Consider the following 22528-nt stretch of genomic DNA (forward strand, 5'->3'; position numbering starts at 1 on the left):
AACAAAAATTGGACATTAAGCATGGAGAAAACATCAAATGTAGAAATGATTCATGAAGTTCATGATGCAGGTAAGAAACTACATGGTCTCTACCTTGTCTTGTGATGTATGTAAGAAGTAGGTCTTAGGCCTTGATATAATATCTAACATTTTGTTCAAATTTTCTCAAATTTATAAATTTCAACCTTATATTAAAATAGATTAGAAAAGTTCAATTAGATCTATCAACTAAGTTTGAAAGATTAATACACATTTAAATGAAATGATGCATCAGGAAGTTTAAATTTTATATTTAAGAATGTCTTTTAATTTTTATAAATTTTATTCTACTTATAAATCTCAATTTTAAAATTTATCAAAATATGAAGAAAATAAAAAACAATATTTCATGAAATGTTATCTATTTTTTCCTTAATATTTGAAGTTAGGTTCTACTATTAAATTTTAAAATCAAAGATTAGAAAATTATATTAGTAATATTAAGAAGATATAAGTTTTTTGTTAAAAGAAATTAAATGCGTAGAATTATCTCAATAAGAAAGAATCCAACAAATCTTCTTCTCTTTCAAATACCAATTTATTGCTATATATGCATAGCTTAATTCTTGTCATTTTGATACTGACCATTTTTTATCCTTACATTATAGATATCAGAAAAAAATTAACTATGGATGCTCAACAAAATAATTCTGAGAACACTATCACAAGCTCACTTCTTCCAAACGACTTGGTGCAATCAAGCCAAATTGTTCAAACTTATTTGGATAGATTGGGAACAATCATTTCTGAGTCTTGTAAAAAAATTACAGATGAAATTCATAATGCGAGCTTTCATGTTCGAGGTGTCCAAGATTCTCAAATCTTTTAGATGGGACAATATACAAAGGAAATTCATGACGCATGGAAGAAATCATTTGGGTTCTTTAAATTTATGAAAGACATCTGCTATGATGAAGAGCACATGGATGGCGAAAATAACCTTTTCCTCACTGATGAATTCCACATGTTTTTGCGTCACTATAATGGAATCTAGGAGTCATATTATTTGACATTATCGTTTTTTTTTATTAATTTGTTTCTTCAACTTATCAATTTTGATGAACGTATGTTATTTTTCCTTTGTCTTAAATAAATTTAGTATTATACATACAAGAGTATTTGGTATTTAGCATATTTGTAGATCTTATCTACAGAAAAAAGTTCCTCCTATATGTATTTGTGAATTGTTAAACTATTAATTAGAAATGAATAAATATCTATCTTATCTAAAGTGCAATGCCACTAAATTAATGTGATATTTTAAACCAATTTTATAAAAAATAATTTACTAAATCTACTATTTTTTAATGTTTGGTTACAAATTTATAAATCAAGTATGAATTTCCAATCAGATCAAGAAAGAAGACAATACAAAATGGAGCAACAAAGAGTATATCAGAGAGAATACCAGAGAGAGTATCGTAGACGACAACAAGAACAAATGACAGAAGCTGAAAGAGAAGAGGAAAGAAGAAGGAAAAATGAAGTCCGACGACTAAATTATGCTAGAAGAAGGGTAGGATTGCTAATACAAGAATTGGAATTACAAAATAGGGATAGAATTACTCGTCAACGAACATCCGATGAAGTATCTCATTTTGAAACAAAAGGGAGACATGAAGTTGATTTTGAATCAAGTGAGAGGTACAATCAAGCATTACCTGTATTTGTGGAAATGAGTCACCAGAATGAAAATTCAAGAACAATAGAGCGTGTTCCTGAAACACTTCATCCTACAAGCCAAAATAGGATAAATTTAGGTGGATAAGGCAATGGAGAAAATATACAAAACCCAACTGTATTTCTTAAGGATAATTTCTATAGATCTCAAATGAAGTTTCGACAACAACTGCATAGCTTGAAAATGCCACAGATGTGTTATATTTGTCAGAAATGCTATCTACGAATGAAAGTGGTCCGTACATCAGAAGGTCTAGTATGCAACAGATGTTGACAAGAAAAGGGAAACAATTGTGTTCTTCAAAGCTGTGATCAATCGGCCGCCTTCCGCAAGCAATTTCTAGTGTAACCGCCCCAAAGCTGTACACGTCAGCTTCTGGACTGGTTTTCCCTATTATGTAGCACTCTAGAGCAACATACCCCCGCGTGCCCGCCACCATGGTCGTATGGGAATCCTCCTAGTCATGTTCCATCAGTCTCGCCAAACCAAAATCACCCAACTGGCATTGAAATCAGAATCCAACATTACGTTGCTTGCCTTCACATCTCGATGAACGACACACTGGTCCCACTCTTCGTGGAGATAAACAAGAGCAGAGGCAATGTCACAGGCGATACTATATCTTCGGCTCCAATCAAGCGTATCCTCCTGTTCCCCAAAAATGTGTTTATCCCGATTCCCATTTGGAGAGTACTCGTAGACCAGAAGTAACTCTCGCTTTTCGTGGCACCATCCTAAAAGCCGCAAAAGATTACGGTGTCTCAACCTGCTGATTGTTTGAACTTCGGAGACATACTCCTTTCTTCCTTGTCTCGATCCTTGAGCAATTCTTTTCACAGCCAGCGCGTCCCCTGTGCCGGGCAGGATTCCTTTGTAAACGCTGCCGAAGCCGCCTTGTCCAAGCTTTTCTTTCTCGCAGAAATTTCTTGTCGCAGCACTGAGCTCGGCGTAGGAAAAGCTTCGGGGGCCATGAGAACAGCATTCGTCTAGCTCTGGATCGCTCTCTTCCCTAGCCTTACCTTCTCTTCCCCTTTTTCTGAAATACTGCCACCAGCGAACAACTATGAAGCCACATAGGACCACAACAACGAACAACACGCATATCAAATAAACTTTCACAGAAAATCTGTTTGCATTACCATTTCTAAGTAATTCACCAGGAGGTCCGACTTCCCATGAATATTTAGAAGTAAAATTCCAAACTTTTACGGTGTGCGTCTCTGTGTACTCTCCAATGGCAGCCGAGAAGCCAATCTTGATGTACTCTGGCAGACAGTTGCTCAGATCTATTGTGTGGTTAAATAGAGGGATTTTGGGTTTAGAAGAATTATACCAGAGAAAGAAGTGCAGAACCTTTTCTACACCGTCATAATCCACCCAGGCATCCCATGTCGCGTTTGTGAGATTTTGGTCTGTAGACCGATTGAATAGACTAGATGTATTGAGCGGAAAAATCAACTTCGAAAAAATGCTATTGACGTTAATCCCAACATGATTGTCATCAAGATCCCAATCGTTGTTGTATGTATCAAACTCCACAGCAACCATCTGATAAGATGATTGTTTAAAGCTTTCCTCATTAAACAAGCCAAGAAATCCACCATAAGCGTCCTCTGGTGGTTCCAGTTCGAATGGTGCCATGAAGAGCGCAAGTCCATCTCCATGATTATCGTATATTTCGTTGTTCAGATCAATAATGAATTGAAAGTAAGTTGAAAAATTGGCCAGAGCCCCAGTAGACCTATTCCATAGCGGAATACGGTCAGTATAATATGCCCAGCCGGAACTGTTCTTAAGGTTCCCTGATGCTTCATTTCATGTAAGCTGCAGGGCTCCTTGATTACTCTCTTGATATGTGGCATCATTTTTCCTTTCTATACCTGTTAGAGGAGGGAAGCTAAAAGTAACGTTTCCTGCATGCGATGATAATAGGAAAAGAGCAACACAGGTTAAGAAAAGGAAGGCCCGTGTAGGGTGAGTGAATTTAGCCATCCTAATATGTGATTTAGAGGGTCTCTGAGGGTAATTTGTTAGCAATTATATTTTGTAGTGCCTTTCATAGGAAGAAGGCTATTGCAATTGTTCAGTCGATTCCATTCCGAGATAGGAACAAACACATAGACCTCTCTCTTCATTATTATCTTACAGGATTAGGACCTGCCGATTGGTTAGTCGGGATGGACCTTTGATGGCCCGCAGATTTCATCGAGCTCTTCGTGGACGTAGGGATCAGAGCCCAAGAAAACTCTTTTTGATATCAAGCAACGTATAATTCTTGGTGGAAATCCTTGTGGATATTCTAACGAAGTACAAACTAATTGTAAAATACATGGGCTTCTCGTTTGATATTCCATTTCAGTCTTTATGAAGGCAGGCGGGCATGGTGCACAAGACGGTGGATAGCATATAAGTCGAGTTGTTTCTACAAAATGTTAAATGCCTCGTTAGTTTGTTCTCTCTAGATAACTAACTAATTTTATGATTCGGCATTTCCTAGAAAACACATAGAAGTTAAGCATTTCTTGCAGTTGGTCGGATGATTCCATTTTGGCCTACCAACGATTTTGACAAGATGGGCCAGCCAATGATAACATACAATCAGCCTACTGTGTTTAATTGTCATACAAATAAGCAAGAAGAACATAAGTGCACATCAGAAATGACACGAGTTTCCTACGAAAGACCATGGTTTTTCCAGCATATGGAGCAACCATATGGGCTACTATTCTATCTCCTATTTTTTCCTATAATGGGACCCCAAATACATGGATCCAAGGGGTTTCTAGATTTCTCTATTGATATATATTAAGAGAAGAAAAGAAATCTAGCCTTTATGGATTCATCATAAATCATAATATGATCATCTATAAGGAAAGGCCTCTAACTTAAATCTTTCTCAGTTTTTCTAGAATTTAAAATTTGCCTTCTTTATTAACAAATGATTATATTGTAAAACCCTCTTAGCAATATCATAATTTGACTTTCTATGGAAAAATTGTCCTCATTATCGATGATTAAGTTCTTGTAATTCAATTGACATGTATTTTGGTCTCCTTTGCATAGGTTGCTAGGATCCTTTTACTTACAAGAATTCATTTCTTTTCTTTAGTTTCTTCTATGCTATTACTTTAAAAGCTTTTGTTGATCTTGATGGAGCCTACTTTTTTACAAAATTAGAGCTCCCATCTTAGCACAATGATTCAAATTATAACAAAAATTAGACATTAAAGATGGAAAAAACATCAAATGTAGAAATGATTCATGAAGTTCATGATGCAGGTGCATCATAGGGACATCTTAAGAAGTCTAGGAATGGAATTGAAGATAATGCATACAGCATTGAACTTTAAATTGGATGAAATTTTACTTGTAGGTACTTGTGATAACATGTAAAATGAGGGAAGGCTTGACAACAATCATGGCTATAGTGTTGTTCAAGATCGCATGGTTCTTGCAAATGTTAATGGAAGCTTAGGGGCATACCAATTTAGTTGTATTAATGAGGAAGGACAAATGGAATCAGTAGGACCTCTGATGGAAATTGTAATATCATAGAAACTAGAATTACACATATTGTAAATAAATATTATTTTCTATGTGTTAAGCTTTACAGTGCCAGACAATAGGAGTATTTAACATGCTTGACTTGTAAGTATATGTGCACTCTTGTGAAGAGAAACAAGCCTGTATATGACATGTGGAGTCAAGAGGGCATGAAGAGGAAATCAAGAATAGTAGCAAAAACGTATTCATAGGCTGGCAACAGTATAATAGTTCCATTGGATATTCCATTTTAGTCTTTATGAAGGATGGCGGGCATGGTGCACAAGACGGTGGATAGCATATAAGTGGAGTTGTTTCTACAAAACGTTAAATGCCTCGTTAGTTTGTTCTCTCTAGATAACTAACTGATTTTATGATTCAGAATTTCCTAGAAAACACATAGAAGTTAAGCATTTCTTGCAGTTGGTCGGATGATTCCATTTTGGCCTACCAACGAATAGATAGGCCTCTCCGTGTTGCGTTAAATTTCATTATTGTTTTGTGACACATCGAATACGTTGAAATTCTCGGCGGTTCTTGTTGCAATGTTCTGCAAGTTTAGTCTTTTCAAGGCGAATAGGCATGGCCCACAAAATGCTGGATATCATAAACGTCCAATTTTTCGTATAACATCGTGAGTTTGTTTTCTCTAATATTATGATCCGGAATTTCGTAGAAAACAAGAGCACTTAAAGGAGCTGAGGTCCCTCTCTTTTGATCAAAATAGAAGATGAATCTTTTTTTTAAAGATTAGGACATTGGGTGATCACTACAACATGAAGGGGGGTTTTAAGATATTATTGGAGATAATTTTTGAGTAAATTGTTGTAAATGGAGACAAAAAAAAAGTTGTGTATTGTCTTAGGTATTGTCTTTAAGTGAGTGTCTTAGACTATTGTCTTAGAAAGACAATAAGGAAAATCACTATTATTGTGTCTTAGAGATGATTTTAGTATTTTCTTTATAGAAACGTCTTTAATCTCGCTTATTTTCTTCTTGAAAATAGTTAGCGAAAAGATGGTATCAAAATAATAAGTTCTATATATATATATATATATATATATATATATATATATATATATATATATATATACATATATATATATTGCAGTGTAATTAATTAAATTGTTGTAAATGGAGACAAAAAAAAAGTTGTGTATTGTCTTAGGTATTGTCTTTAAGTGAGTGTCTTAGACTATTGTCTTAGAAAGACAATAAGGAAAATCACTATTATTGTGTCTTAGAGATGATTTTAGTATTTTCTTTATAGAAACGTCTTTAATCTCGCTTATTTTCTTCTTGAAAATAGTTAGCGAAAAGATGGTATCAAAATAATAAGTTCTATATATATATATATATATATATATATATATATATATATATATATATATATATATATATATATATATATATATATATATATATATATACATATATATATATATTGCAATGTAATGGATTTGAACTACCATCCCTTGCTTGTAATGCAGGGGCTCATCCATTGAGCTAGCACATTTTAAAGTAAGGAAAAATAATAGTCTAAGGTTTTACAAATAAGAGATACAAGAAGGGAGCAAGGCAGACTGATTCAATGAGTAGGAACATTGATGATGACTTGAGACTTGCATGTGCATAGATGGTGATAGGCTTTGGTAGCTTTACATCTTGCACTAAAGATTGCATGCTCATCACATAGATGTTGAAACAAATTAGATGGAACTTAAACTTGTTTTAATTGTAAACTTTAATACATGGTTTCAAATGTTGCTTAAAAGGCTAAAGCTTTTGATAGTTTTAAAAAAACTAAGCTCTAATTTAAAAACCTTTACAAGTATGTTCTCTACATGTGCTAACTTGAGGCTTTGAAAATGGGTGTGCACATACAAAACCAGATAAAGATTTTAGCTACAATTGACCTCATACACACATACACCTAATGTGGAAGTAAACACAGGCATGGCAAGTATTTTTCATCACCACATATGCCAAGACTGAAAGCCTTTAAAAGTAACTAATTTATTGAATCAATTTTAGATTGTTGTCCAAGAAGACCATTGAACTCAAATTCTAAACACAAAAATACACATCAAGTAGAAGTTAAATTTTCATAGGGAAGATGATGGCAGAAAATTTTAAAGAACTTAAAAACAAGCCAAATTGAGTGTAATAAAATAGGGGAGTGCATTGGAAATTAGGTAGGCTATTGTGACCAAGAAAGAGAAGTGGGGTTGTGGCAAAATGATAGGGAGATGTGAAGAGTAAGAAAATAGTGAAGAAGACTGCACTAAGGGTGTACGAAGAAAATAGCCATTATAATACAATTTTTTTGTTGCGAGTTGCATAAAATCTCTGGATGCACAAGGCCTTCAAAGTAAGAGCAATTTATACCGAATACTTGTTTGTTTAAGTCGAGCATTGTCATTCCTATTCGAAGGAGGATGCATCTAAATATTTTTGACAAGCTATAAACACTAGTTTTAGGTTTTTGGATTTCTATCACAACAGTAGAATCCATTCAGTTGGATAAAGTAATTTTTATCCAACCTAGTGTGTATTTAGTTCTAGAAGTTGATGTTCCAGGCATAGTAGATAGATATAATTATTAGCATGTGATAATTGTGGTCATAAAGAGAATGCACTTTCCCATTAAGGAATTCCCACACAAAATAATTTATACCCAATTGTAGTCAATCCATGAAAACAATTTGTAGTAAAGCATCTACTTAGATAGCTTTAGTTTAAATAATATAGAACAAAAAAAATCCATAATGAAACCTTGAAATATATTAACACCCACAACTTCAAGTTTTTGTACCTTAATAAAATCACTCTAATTCCAACATGTTTATTGAACCACTCATGTATATTGTCTAATTCATGAGCTCGAAAACTCTAGCCATTTTCTTGAATGTAAATCAAATAGTTTACACTTTTTATTACTTTATATATCCACCCAGCTCCATAATAGTTCATCCTAAGAGATCACCCAAGAAAATCAATTCAACTAATGTTTTGTTGTACTATAATCTAAAAACATTCCACATTTATTTACTTTTACCTCTAACTCATAAAAAGAGCAATAGAATGGAGAGATTGTAGACTTAAGTGAGTTACTATAAGATCATCTATGCTTTTCAGTGAAATAAAAAAATCTAGAATAGGAAGGTTGATGAGCTCCTCAACAAAAAAAATAGAATATAGTATAGCTTGCATTCATGAAGCTACTAAAAATTTACCATGATGGAAGCACAAATGAGCCTCTTGGAAAAGGAAAGGTTCATGCTGCAGAACACTAGGGATGAAACTACAGTTGTTTCACTAGCAACATCTAAGCTAGGATCCTGCCTATCAATTTTATATGTAGTTCTAATAGAATCCATATTCCCTAGCCTCTACAGACATTTATGGTCATTGTAGGGATCATTGGCTTGCATAATTTAAGGCAAGTCTCGATAATGTATATACCCACTTGAGATAGAGATAGTGATTCATGACTAAAAGCATTCACATAGTTTAAACTTTATACCTAAACAAATATAGTGCTTAGGTGAGCAGTAGTCTTGAGAAGATATTTTATGGCCCTAGCATATGGAAGTCTTTTCATTGGAGAGCTCACTACCATGAATCTACCAAATTCCAAATAGCTCCAAGATAGCATTGAGCTATTTAAGTTAAAATTGGGCATAGATTATTGAGCTAGAAGAGGAGACATTCTTGGGCACTAAGGCTTGACATAACCTTGAAAGTTGGTTGACAAGGTTAATGGGGTGTGATGGAAGGATTGTGATACTTAGACACTATTTTTCCTAGATAGATCAGAATAAGCTTGGGTCAGTGCTATTTCTCATTGATTGGGAATGCCATGAGGAATATTTATCACATCTCTCCTTAAGGAATGATGGTCTCCCATGTAATGAGAAGCTCCATGGTGAAAATTGAATTATTCTATTTAAATATAAATATATGAGAAAAGAATAGACTCACTGGAAGAAATATTGGAAGATTAAGGACTCATTGGTTTTTCCTATATTCTAAAAAAAAATTAAGTGGAAAGAAAATTTAAACTTATTTTCATAAGAAATGATGGCAAGTCAATGTCCTCCCTAAATGATATACACAAAGTTTACTTAGACCTTGTAAAGTCTAGTTGGCAACTATTAGTATTTAAACATTAAACCAAATTTCCCCTTTTTTTATTGACTAACCACTAGTTATTTAATTTAAACTAGACTAATCCAAGTCCTATAAGGATTATTAAAATTATCTACATTTATTTATCCAAATTACAAAAATTATCAATAATTAGAAATAATTTACGAATAAACAATTTTAAAAAAATTAAACATTTAATGACAAATGAAAATCTATTTTTTATTTTATTTTGAGGCAATATAAGACAAGAGGAAACCCATTTTTTAGTTTGTTTGTTGTTCCATTTGTAATTTAAGGTCCCCAATGCCACTTTTATCCCTTACCATTGTAAGAATAGCGCCCCAAAATGTGAGAAATAATGAATCTACAAACAAAAATGTACTCATTGAGTGAGTTGAGAAAATGTCAACATGCATGCAAAAAAATTTGATAGACGGTTGATGTTGGAAAATATTTATTGACAAAATGCACAAAATAGAATTATAATAGACTCAAAATTTTCCATGTTTGTAAATATTTTGATGTTGTATACTAGGAAAAAAATAAGTATAAAACAAATCTTAAGCAATTCCAAATCGAAATCCATGAAAAGACCTAAGAATGTATATATTTTGTCAAATGCTAAAATGAGCGACAAAATATATTGCATTGTTTTCAAAAATATTATCATCATATGAGCATTTATTTACACTTCAAGAGACTACTTGATGGATTGCAAGTTTTGGCATAAGATATATAGGTATTTCTTTGTAGAGTAAATCATTACTAGAGCCATGCGAAAATACAAAAAATCTAATGAGTTGAGAGAATTTACATTGATTTTTATTTATTTTTTATTTAGCTCAATGGGTTTGAAAAACTATAAGAAAGTGGCATGGTTACCAAATAGGATACTAAGAAAAATTAAAAGTGAAACACCAAAAACCTCAATCAAAAAGATAGTAGAAGAGTTTTTCCTACAATATGCAGAGTTATTAATTTCAGAAACCAAGAATTATATTTATTCTAATGAGGGATGGATTCATGTTGAATCACTACTCATGAAACATTGTAATTTTTTTTAATTGCCCAGGCTAGAGTGGACAGGAACGATAAAATAGATAGCTGAAATGCAAGGACAATGTAAGATTAATTAATAATTTTTAAATATGACATTTAATACTATAGTTACAACTGTCGTGGGTGAATGCCTTTGCATTTATGGTTCCAGATTGTTCCTAAATTTCTCGTGAATTGTTGTAGACCTTTTGGATCTATTCTAGAGTCTACGATGGTTTTTAAGTTCCCTGCAAACAAAAGTAAAAATTGATTTGATATTTGTTTTTCCTTTTGGGGTCACTATCAAAGGTTATCTATAAATTTTTCTTGTCATCAAATTTGTGAGTTTCTGACAGATTATTGAAATACAATTTTGTAGATAAATTTGTGCAAGGTTTTCTCCCACTTCCATATTGAGATTGTGTGTTAAGTTGTACAAATATTAGGTTTGTTAAGGATATCTACTGTAGTAGAGCTTAAATCTAGTATGATTTCCCCCATTTCGTAGTGCAGTCTTTAGATTTTATGATAAAGGAGAGGTGATTGCATTGGTCTTTCTATGATTAGAATTCTTAAGTCATTGGTTTCTGTTATTTAAATTTGAAAAATGAAGATTTTGTTATTCTATTTGTGGTGGCTATTTCTTTCATGCCACTCCAAAATTATTCAACCATCAGGATAACTGTTACATGATGTTGTAGTTTTCCATATATTTAAACTCTTTTTTCAGTTATTGTCTGTCTCAGTGTCTACAGGTTCGGTGATGTATAGGCTGTGCTATCAAATTTCTAGATTTGATTGTGAATTTTTCATGTTCTCTTTTCTCTCTAGCATCCTGATGATGGATCATGTAGTATGATCCGAAACATTGATGTAAAAAAATTATACACAATCAAATCCAGAAATTTGATAGCACATTAGCATGGATTGTGGAAGTCTAATAGATCTGATGTATAGGCTATTTTTTTTTGGTGGCAGGCAAGTTTATATATATTGTGATTTCTCCATTAAAAAATTTCTCATCTTTTCAAATGTATTGCACTGTATCATATTTGTGAGCTAGAGAAAGATTTTAGATTTGTAATAATAGATTAAGGATGAATGTATTAGAAGAGTTGATTAAGTGCATAGGTATATGCAATGACCGATGGAGGATTCACTACCTAGTTGGAACCTCATGGAGTTTAACATTAACCATCCAATGTGGTGTGCATCATCTAGAATTTGTGATACAGCTTTAAAGGTGTGATATAGTGACAATCACTCTTTATTATTTGTATTTGGATATCTTGCATGGAAGAGAAAATACTCTAGACCAATATGGTGCTCTTGATATTTTAATGCTAATCTTGTTTACTCTTTTAACATTTAAAACACATATGATACACATATTGATGGGGACACAACCCAACAAAAGAATGGACACAATAGAAAAGGGGAATTATATTAACTGAGAAGATCAGCTTGTACAAACAGTGCAGAGAAAATAAACTTCAAAACATGCCTTACGGGCTTACAATAGCATAACTCTGGAGAATATTTCTCCTTTTAGCACCTCCTCTCAAGCTCCAATCTGAACTGCCTTTTACAATGCCAAAAATCTCCTTAAATAGACCCCGAAGGGTTAAGGACTAGGAGTACATTCTAGAAAGTGCTAGTAGGCATCCACCGACAAAATAGAAGGTTCCAGAAGCCGCGTTAGAAGTCGGTGCAAATCTAGAAGAATCTAGAAACGGTAGCTAAACTTTTGGGAGGCATAACTTTTGAACTGTAGCTCCGATTGATGAACCGTTTACATTTTCGAAAAGCTCTCGAAGCGCTCTATAGCCCTATGGACCAGCTTCACTCATCCCCCATTTTTTGACCATTTTTGAGGTCATTTAATGCCCCAAACCTAACTTTGAAGCATTCTTAGGAGGTCTCCAAAACCCGAAAAACTGCAATAACTTTCAAACCGTGGGGCCTTTTGACCTGATTCTTTTTCTGGAATGCTCTAAATCTCAATTACATTCATCTGGCAAAGTCACACCTTCTAGGTCACCAAAATGATGGCCAAATTGCATGCTCCTATTTTTTTGGGATTTTCAAATGCACTGATAGTTGAACTATGAGAGTTGGAACCTTTATTTGAGCCAAATGGGTATCCAAAAATGTAAAGACATGAAACAGAAACTAAGTCTAAGTACATTTTTTGGGTGACACAGGATTGCTCTTATACCTCTCGATGCTCCTGCATCACATATAATACTAAGCACCTCGTCCTTGTATGATATAATATAAAATTTCACCCGATATTGCTCACTTTGCAACATTTGACTAAATATCTTTAAACCCTCCCAACTAATATTCCACTCATCTTGCCAAACTATAATCTTGGGACACCAGATGGGAAAGTGTTTTCAATATCAAGCGATATGGCATTCTTAGCGGAAATCCATGTGGATATTCTAGCAAAGTAGAAAACTAACATTGAAATTCATGGGCTTCTTGTTCGATATTAAATTTTAGTCTTTTTGAAGGCAAACAGGCATGGTGCAGAAGATGGTGGTTAGCATATAAGTCGAGTCATTTTTATAAAACGTTAAATTCCTCGTTAGTTTGTTGTCTCTATTTTACTTACTGATTTTATGATTCGGCATTCCCTAGAAAACACATAGAAGTTGAGCATTTCTTAATGTAGTCGGTCGGGTGATTACATTTTGACATACCAACGAACACATAGGCCTCTCCATGTTGCGTTAAATTTCATTATTTTTTTTTACCGATAAGACCTAGGAAATTGTTAGCGATGATGAAACCTCGATGACACGCAGGTTCCATCAAGGTCTTGGTTGAGATATGAAGAGCGTGCAAGAGAAATATTTTTGATGTCATCCGCTATGAAATTTGTTGTGGAATTCCTTTGTCCATTACAAACGAAAAACATCGAACAGGTTGAAACTCTCGGGGGTTCTTGTTGTGATGTTCCATGAGTTAAATCTTTTTTGAGGCAAATAGGCATGGTCCACAAATGTTGGATATCATAGACATCCATTTTTTTGTATAGTATTTTAATGCCTCTTCAGTTTGTTTTCTCTAAGTGGCGTTAATTAAGTTGAGAGGCTTCTACAATGGGAGCACATTTTGTTGTAAACAATCTAACATATTGAAAAAATATGATAGGTAGTTGAACAGTTATACCACGTCCTTTATTGAAATTCCATTCGGACTTGACCAGCAATGCTTAACACTGACGCTTCCCATTCCCTCATTAAACACACTGTATTTTTGGTTTGAACGCTTCGATATTTCCAAACACTAAACATGCGTCCTGCGAGTCCATAATTGCAAACATCAGGTCCAGTTGGGTCGTCATCAAATAACAGTTTATTGCTGACAGTGTGAAGACACATTTAGACATTTCTAAATATATTTCTTCGTCATTCACTCGAGCAAGAAGAAAGCCAATAATCTGTTATGACAAGAAAACCAAATGTCTTGTCTTATGCTCCATTTTTACGCATTACATGTTTTCAATTCTTTGAAGTTGAACCATCACACATCAACATTATATATGGCAAGAGCCTATTTTCTTTTTTATTCAACATTGTATTGAACAACAGGATCGATATTCTGATTTCTATTCAACATTGGATTGAGTAACAAGATCAATATTATGATTTCTATTCAACATTGGATTGAGCAACAGGATCATTATTCTGAGTATGTATGTTTATGTGTTTTGATTTCTTCTATTTTTGAAACTTTTATTGTGTTGTTTTTTCTTATTTTCAAAGCTCTATAATTTCCTTAATTTTTCTTAGAAACTTTGATAGAATAGAAATTCTTCTCAATTAGAAACATTGTAGATTTTTATTTCTTCCATTTTAGAAACTTTTATTGTGTAGTTTTTTCCTATTTTGAAATCTGCATAGTTTCCTTAAATTTTCTTAGAAACTTTGTTATATTAGAAATTCTACTCAATTGCAGATTTATTTCTATTTCTTTCTCTTCATTCAAAACATTAGATTTTTAGAATTTAGATATTATAGTATTAATTAATCTGACTTCTTCATTAGATTATTTGAATCAATGATTATATTCCTCTATCTATTATTAAAATAACATTACAAAGTTATTTTAAAATAACATTAATAATGGTAATTGTTTGCAATTTTTATAATTATATGTTTTTATTTTTTATTTTTATTAATGAGTAGTAATATTTTTAATAGATAGATCAATTTTAATATATAAAATTTTAGATTATACTATTTTTCATGTTATATTGTTATAATTTAGATATGCTCTCAAATTATTGATATTAGAAAACCTTATAAATTTGTTTAGATTTATTTACTATGTGGATTAATAACAATAATTGTTTGCAATTTTTTATAATTATATGTTTTACAACTTTTAAAATTTATTTAGATAAATAATTTGGTCTCGAGAAATATATTAGTATAAAATTATGATTTAGTTAAATTAATCTTCAAAATATTTTATCAAGAATAAAAAATGTAGTAGTAGATGGGTTCAACGTTGTTTTTAGATTTGATCTTGTAAGATTTTAAATCTGTATATAAGTGTTGCATTCTATGAACTATCATCATCATGTTGAAGAGTAGTAGATAGATTTTAGATCAACTAATTATATAGTATGGGTCATGTGAACTATTATCATGATGTTAAATAAAAGTAGATGAGATTTATATCAATTATAGCTCCTACAAACTATTATTAAGATTTTCAACAAAAGTAGAATAATTTTTAATCAACTAATTATATGCTATAGGTCCTATGAACTATTATTGTACTATTAAATAAAAGTAGATGGATTTGAGATTAGCTAATTATACTATTATAGGTTTTATCAACTACTATCATGATATTAAATAGTAGTAGAATAATTTAGATAAGCTCATTATACATTATGAAGCAATTTAAATCTAATACTTTAAGGAAACTCTTTAATAAAAATAGGACTTGTTTTTTTAAGAAATAGAAAATTAATTTGAAACCAATCCATTATATAGTTTATCAAACATCCAAGTTTAGATAAATAAACAAAGATACACATGTACAATTATAATTAATTTATATATTTATAATGCATGATACATTAATTTTTATTAATGAGTAGTAATCTTTTTAATAGATAGATCATTTTTAATATATAAAATTTTAGATTATACTATTTTTCATGTTATATTGATTGATCAATATTATTGTATTGTTGTTATGCATCCTTTGAGAATAGACTTATGGGAAAATAATTTTTTATTGCTTGATAAAAAAAGAAAGTTTAAAATTATAGGTATCATTTAGTTATTTATTTTTAAAGAACAAAATTTATGAAAAAATAATTCTTAAAAGCTTTGTTAGAATAGAAACTACATGGTCTCTAACTTGTCTTGTGATATATGTAAGAAGTAGGTCCTAGGGCTTGATATAATCTCTAATATTCTTTTCAAATTTTCTCAAATTTATAAATTTCAACCTTATATTAAAATAGATTAGAAAAGTTCAATTAGATCTATCAACTAAGTCTGAAAGATTAATACACATTTAAATCAAATGATGGATTAGGAAATTTAAATTTTATATTTAAGAATGTCTTTTAATTTTTATCAATTTTATTCTACTTATAAATCTCAATTTTAACGTCTATCAAACTATGAAAAAAATAAAAAACAATATTTCATGAAATGTTATCTATTTTCTACTTAATATTTGAAGTTAGGTTTTACTATTAAATTTTTAAATCAAAGATTAGAACATTATATAAATAATATTAATAAGATATAACATTTTTGTTAAAAGAAATTAAATGCGTAGAATTATGTCAATAAGAAAGAATCAAACAAATCTTCTTCTCTTTCAAATACCAATTTATTGCTATATATGCATAGCTTAATTCTTGTCATTTTGATACTGAACATTTTTTATCCTTACATTATAGATATCAAAAAAAAATTAGCTATGGATGCTTAACAAAATAATTATGAGAACACTATCACAAGCCCACTTCTTCCAAACGACTTGGTGCAATCAAGCCAAATTGTTCAAAATTATTTGGATAGTTTGGGAACAATCATTTCTGAGTCTTGTAAAAAAATTACAGATGAAATTCATAATGCGAGCTTTCATGTTCGAGGTGTCCAAGATTCTCAAATCTTGCAGATGGGACAATATACAAAGGAAATTCATGACGCATGGAAGAAATCATTTGGGTTCTTTGAATTTATGAAAGACATCTGCTATGATGAGAAGCACATTCATGGCAAAAATAACCTTTTCCTCACTGATGAATTCCACATGTTTTTGCATCACTATAATGAAATCTAGGAGTCATATTATTTGACATTATCAATTTATTTTATTAATTTGTTTGTTCGACTTATCAATTTTGATGAACATATGTTATTTTTCCTTTGTCCTAAATAAATTTAGTATTATACATACAAGACTATTTGGTATTTAGTATATTTGTAGATCTTATCTACACAAAAAAGTTCCTCCTATATGTATTTGTGAATTGTTAAACTATTAATTAGAAATGAATAAATATCTATCTTATCTAAAGTGCAATGCCATTAAATTAATGTGATATTTTAAACCAATTTTATAAAAAATAATTTACTAAATCTACTATTTTTTTAATGTTTGGTTACAAATTTATTTCATAGAAATGAATAAATCAAGTATGAATTTCCAATCAGACCAAGAAAGAAGACAATACCAAATGGAGCAACAAAGAGCATACCAGAGAGAATACCAGAGACAGTATCATAGACAACGAGAAGAACAAATGACACAAGCTGAAAGAGAAGAAGAAAGAAGAAGGAAAAATGAAGTCCGACGACTAAATTATGCTAGAAGAAGGGCAGGATTGCTAATAGAAGAATTGGAATTACAAAATAGGGATAGAATTCCTCGTCAATGAACATCTGATGAAGTATCTCATTTTGAAACACAAGGGAGACATGAAGTTGATTTTGAATAAGTGATAGGTACAATCAAGCATTACCTGTATTTGTGGAAATGAGTCACCAGAATGAAAATTCAAGAACAACAGACCGTGTTCCTGATCCTGAAACACCTCATCCTACAAGAAAAAATAGGATAAATTTAGGTGGACAAGGCAACAGAGAAAATATACAAAACCCAACTGTATTTCTTAAGAATAATATCTATAGATCCCAAATGCAGTTTCGACAACAACTGGATAGCTTGAAAATGCCATAGATGTGTTATATTTGTCAAGAATGCTATCTACGAATGAAAGTGGTCTATACATTAGAAGGTCCAGTATGCAATAGATATTGACCAGAAGGCTGTGATCAATCAGCCGCCTTCCGTAGGCAATTTCTAGTGTAACCGCCCCAAAGCTGTACACGTCAGCTTCAAGACTAGTTTTCCATGTTATGTAGCACTCTGGAGCAACATACCCCCGCGTGTCTTTCACCATGGTCGTATGGGAAGCCTCCTAGTTACGTTCCATTAGTCTCACCAAACTGAAATCACCCAACTTGGCATTGAAATCAGAATCCAACATTACGTTTCTTGCCTTCATGTCTCGATGAATGACATGCTGGTCCCACTCTTCGTGGAGATAAACAAGAGCAGAGGCAATGTCACAGGTGATACTATATCTTCGGCTCCAATCCAATGTATCCTCCTCTTCCCCAAAAATGTGTTTATCCAGACTCCCATTTGGTAAGTACTCGTAGACCAGAAGTAACTCTCCCTTTTCATGGCACCATCCTAAAAGCCGCACAAGATTATGGTGTCTCAACTTGCTAATTGTTTGAACTTTGGAGGCATACTCCTTTCTTCCTTGTCTCGATCCTTGAGCTATTCTTTTCACATCCAGCGCGTTCTCGGTGCCGGGCAGGATTCCTTTGTAAATGCTGCCGAAGCCGCCTTGTCCAAGCTTTTCTTTCTTGCAAAAATTTCCTATCGCGGCACTGAGCTCGGTGTAGGAAAAGCTTCGGGGGCCATGAAAATAGCATTCATCTAGCTCTGGATCGCTTTCTTCCCTAGCCTTACCTTCTCTTCCCCTTTTTTTGAAATACTGCCACCAGCGAACAACTATGAAGCCATATAGGACCACAACAACGAACACTAATAGATTTGGGAGTGTTTTGCAACGTCAATTTGCATTTGGCTTTTTTTTTTGCCTTATATCCTGATGATGTCGCAATTGCGACGTCATTGGGCTATAAGGAAAAAAAAAAAGAGGCGCATTGCTCATTATCTGCTGCTGCTGAGAATTATCACTACCTCCAAATCGCCAAATCAAGCACCCAAGGTATGGAAAAGTTTTTGCTGCTTCTTTCTCCTCCTTTTTCCTTTTTATATGCTCTGGAAAAAAACTTAGTAGGGACACTATAGAGATATTATCATAATGGCCCGGATTCTCTTTTCGCAAAGCCAAAATTCTTTCTTTAACATACTTGCTTGCCTTGTTGCGGAGCTCCATGCCTATCATTAGGGTCGATGGGAAAATGGGTGAAAGCTGCACCGGAAGCCCCCCAAAGCTGTAGCCAATATCTGCAAACCAAATTTTCTTTTCTTGACCAGTTGAGGTAGAACATGCGTTCGCTGGTTTCAAATCCTTAGAGTTCAAGACTTCGTGTTCTTCTTGAGCTTCGCCATTAGGGTTAGGCACTGGAGATTTGTTGTCTTGGAGATGTTTTCCAGAGAAATATGAAGGGAAATGGTCGACATAATTGAATTGAGCCAGACAGAGAGGTACAGGAAAGTGCGAATCACTGAGAGGATTGCTGTGAGCTTGTGCTTTGTAAAAATGCTTCCTTGGATGCTTCACAGATGTGTAATGCTCTCTAGCATGCGACATTTCTCAAATTCGAGGGTTTTTCTTCACATTTCTTGAAGAGATTGGAGAAAATCTCTGTGGTGAAGAATGGTTGTTGCAGAACCTCCTGGATGAATGGCTGTCGTAACACGCCTCCCGTTGTCTTGTCATATTTCTTCAAGATCTTTGCAACCCCTGTGTAGTCATGGTCTCCCTCAACGGACAAATTTGACAAAATGGGGGTTTTGAATTTAAGAAAGGGGGAAAATTAGGGACATAGTCCATTATTAACCTTACATACCTCTGATAAACACATTCGAAAACCTTTTGTCTTTTCAGGAACCCCATATACATCTGATAAACACATTCGAAAGCATTTCATCTCTTTTGGAACTATTGGAATACTTTCAACAACATTAGCGATACTAGATGATGCTCCAATAGGTCCAAGGAAGATGTTGCAATGACTAATACAAAATGAAGGTGTTGCAATATTTAATGTAGAGAGTCCGTTTGAACTTGATACTGGTATTGTGTTTTCTATGGAACAAATGAGAAGCAATTATTAGAAAATAAATAAAAGATAAACTGTTCAAATGCAGGAAAAAATTAAATGAAAATTTATTGCTTGTTAAATATACTTTCAAATGTAAAATGGAGGTTTTTTAGTGTGTTGATATTTAAAAAATCACATTAAGTATTATTGCCGGCATGTTATCATTGTCTGTTTATTATGATTAGTATTATTTTTCTATCTTCTTTGTGTCATCAATCAACAATATTTTTCTTTCATGTCATTTTAAGTTAGTATTCAATGCTGAAAAAATACAATTATGTACAAGGTCTTGAAGGATTGGAGAACAATGGAGTCTATTCGAACAATGTGTGAGAAGGTATATTTGAATTATTATATATTAATGTATTTGATTTAGAGCTCTACTAGAATTGATGTTTTGTTTTTAGATTATAGGCTTGTAATTGAGCTATTAACAGTTTACAATATAGTTACAATTGGATTGAAAAAATGAATTACAAAACTGTCACATAAAATTAGATTTAAAATTTGATACATGCCCAAAAATCTTGAGGAAGATCTACCTTTAATTGTCAAAGCCAAAGTTTCTAGAGATCTTGATGAAATTTGACAATCATCATTTGATTTTAAATAAGTTGAAGATTTTCCTTCAGAAAATGATTGGAACTGCTCCACATGCTCTAATATCTTACGAGCTGCCACTCCAGATTATTGCGACACTAGAAGTTCATATGCCAACAAAACCCCCTGCTTCTCTGTTTCCATTGGTTTCTTGATAACTGCAATCAAAAGAAAGAAAGAAAACACTTCTGTTATAATCTATGATATCAAGTAATGTGTACATGGATTTATAGAAACTTACAGCAATATAAGCATATTCGGTACTTCTCAAAAGAACTATTTAACTGTGTTACAAAGAAGACGTGCATACATGTTTCCTATAAGATTTCAATTTATGACCTCTCACCCATGAATTTAGCCTAAATGTATTAAATATAATAAATAAATAATTTATTTTATTGAATTGTTAAGTAGCTGATTGAAATGCACCAAAATTACCCAATGGGAAGTCAGAGCTTGTCCTTTTGTCGGTTCATCCTCAACGGCATATAAGAGCGTCTCCCACTTTTTAACAGCTGAGATGCAAATTGTATCATGTCAACAACCAATATTTTATCTCAAATAGCCAGAATCAAAGGCAATCATGGAGGGGAAAATGTTGTGTTGCCCACCTGTCGTCCACCTGTAATTGGAAACTGTATGGGCGACCACTTAGATTCTGTAGTGCTTACAAGCACAATAAAAAAATTCATGGAATAAAGGACACTATAAATTTTTAGCAATTTTAGAAGTACAATAGGTATTCATATGGAGGAGATATTTCTTACATATTTAGTATTCATTCTTTTATAAATATGAACAGTACATTTAGTGGTGATTGCATTTAGAAGATGTTTACAGAAAAGAACATTAGATCTTGCTAACCTCTTTAAAGTGAGAGCTACCATCATCTATATCCCTTCTTGCCCTCTTCCTCATGTGATCTTGCTCTACATTTTGCATGTTATTTGCTTCCTCTTCAACCTCTTTAAAAGTGTGCTTCCTAGAGATATATGAGTTGAACCATTTTAGTGCATACTCTCTAAGAAGATAACTCTTTTCATTATCTCCTTTGCAACTACCATTACCCTCTTTGAAATTCTTAACAGAGTTATTTCCTAATTTTTTTCTTTGTGCAATGTGATGCTACAGTAAATGTTTCTTCTTTGTTTGAAATCTGAATTTTATGTAGAATGAGTGTGTGTTTACAAGTTTCCTCTTCTATTTCACAAAGATCGCACCTTTTCCACTGTGGGTCTGAACTTTTTAGTTGCAAATTGCTTGTCTACATAAGCTTCGTCAGGAAAAAATAACCAAACAACAGATATCCACTGTTAAATTTTGTGGTGTCTAATTTGAACTGCCTTTTCTAATCTAGGTGATATGGCCTTTAGGAATACAGTTTTGCAGCATATATCCAGCCAAAATTAAGCATTTTTACAGAAACAATTATTGGCGAATAATTGTATTATGATTTATTTGTGGTTTTCACAATTTGTTCGATTTTTTTCCTGTAAAATAATCACTCGTCAGCGATTGGAAAAATTGGCTTTCAAAAAAGTCATTAAATAGAATGCCAACCGAATCTTAGTCTTGAAATAATGTAGCTCAGAAATAACGGCCGACATTTGAAGACTTAAAACTTTTATTACTCTTAAATACAAAACCTTCATTTAAAATCTAAGTTTCCCTCTTTGTTTTCATCTCTCTTTTATTAATTTCGCCAATCAATTTTTTCAATCCTGAAGTTCATATATTTTCACTTTTATTTTTATTTTTATTTTTAGAGTTATTATTATTTTTAGTAATTTTATTATTCTAACTATTTATCAATAATAATAATATATTTTTTTTCTATTAAGATAGTTTAAAAAATATCTACATCACGAGTTCAGAGTTTCGAAAAGAAAAAGAAAAAAAAAAGGACTTTTCCCACCCCCTTGAATATATACAATTACAAAATTAGGGGGTGACGGTATCAGTTCTTTTTAACTAGCTATACTTAGACTACAATCCATTTTCATTACAAATATTAGCAAATTTATAATCTGAAAATTCACTATTGAAATTGACCCCATCCATCCTTGACGTAGGACACCTCTGTGTGAGCCACTTGATTAGCTTCACTCTGTCTATT

General features: G+C 32.5%; 1 pseudogene; it reads right to left on the bottom strand.

Moving 5' to 3' along the window:
• Positions 1 to 1844: 1844 nt before the first annotated feature.
• LOC149558538 (L-type lectin-domain containing receptor kinase IX.1-like) lies at positions 1845 to 17906 on the bottom strand (annotated as a pseudogene).
• Positions 17907 to 22528: the final 4622 nt, after the last annotated feature.

This window comes from Cupressus sempervirens, chromosome 5 (genome assembly GCF_028749045.1).
Source record: "Cupressus sempervirens isolate cs-2001-9-10 chromosome 5, ASM2874904v1, whole genome shotgun sequence".
NCBI lineage: Eukaryota > Viridiplantae > Streptophyta > Pinopsida > Cupressales > Cupressaceae > Cupressus > Cupressus sempervirens.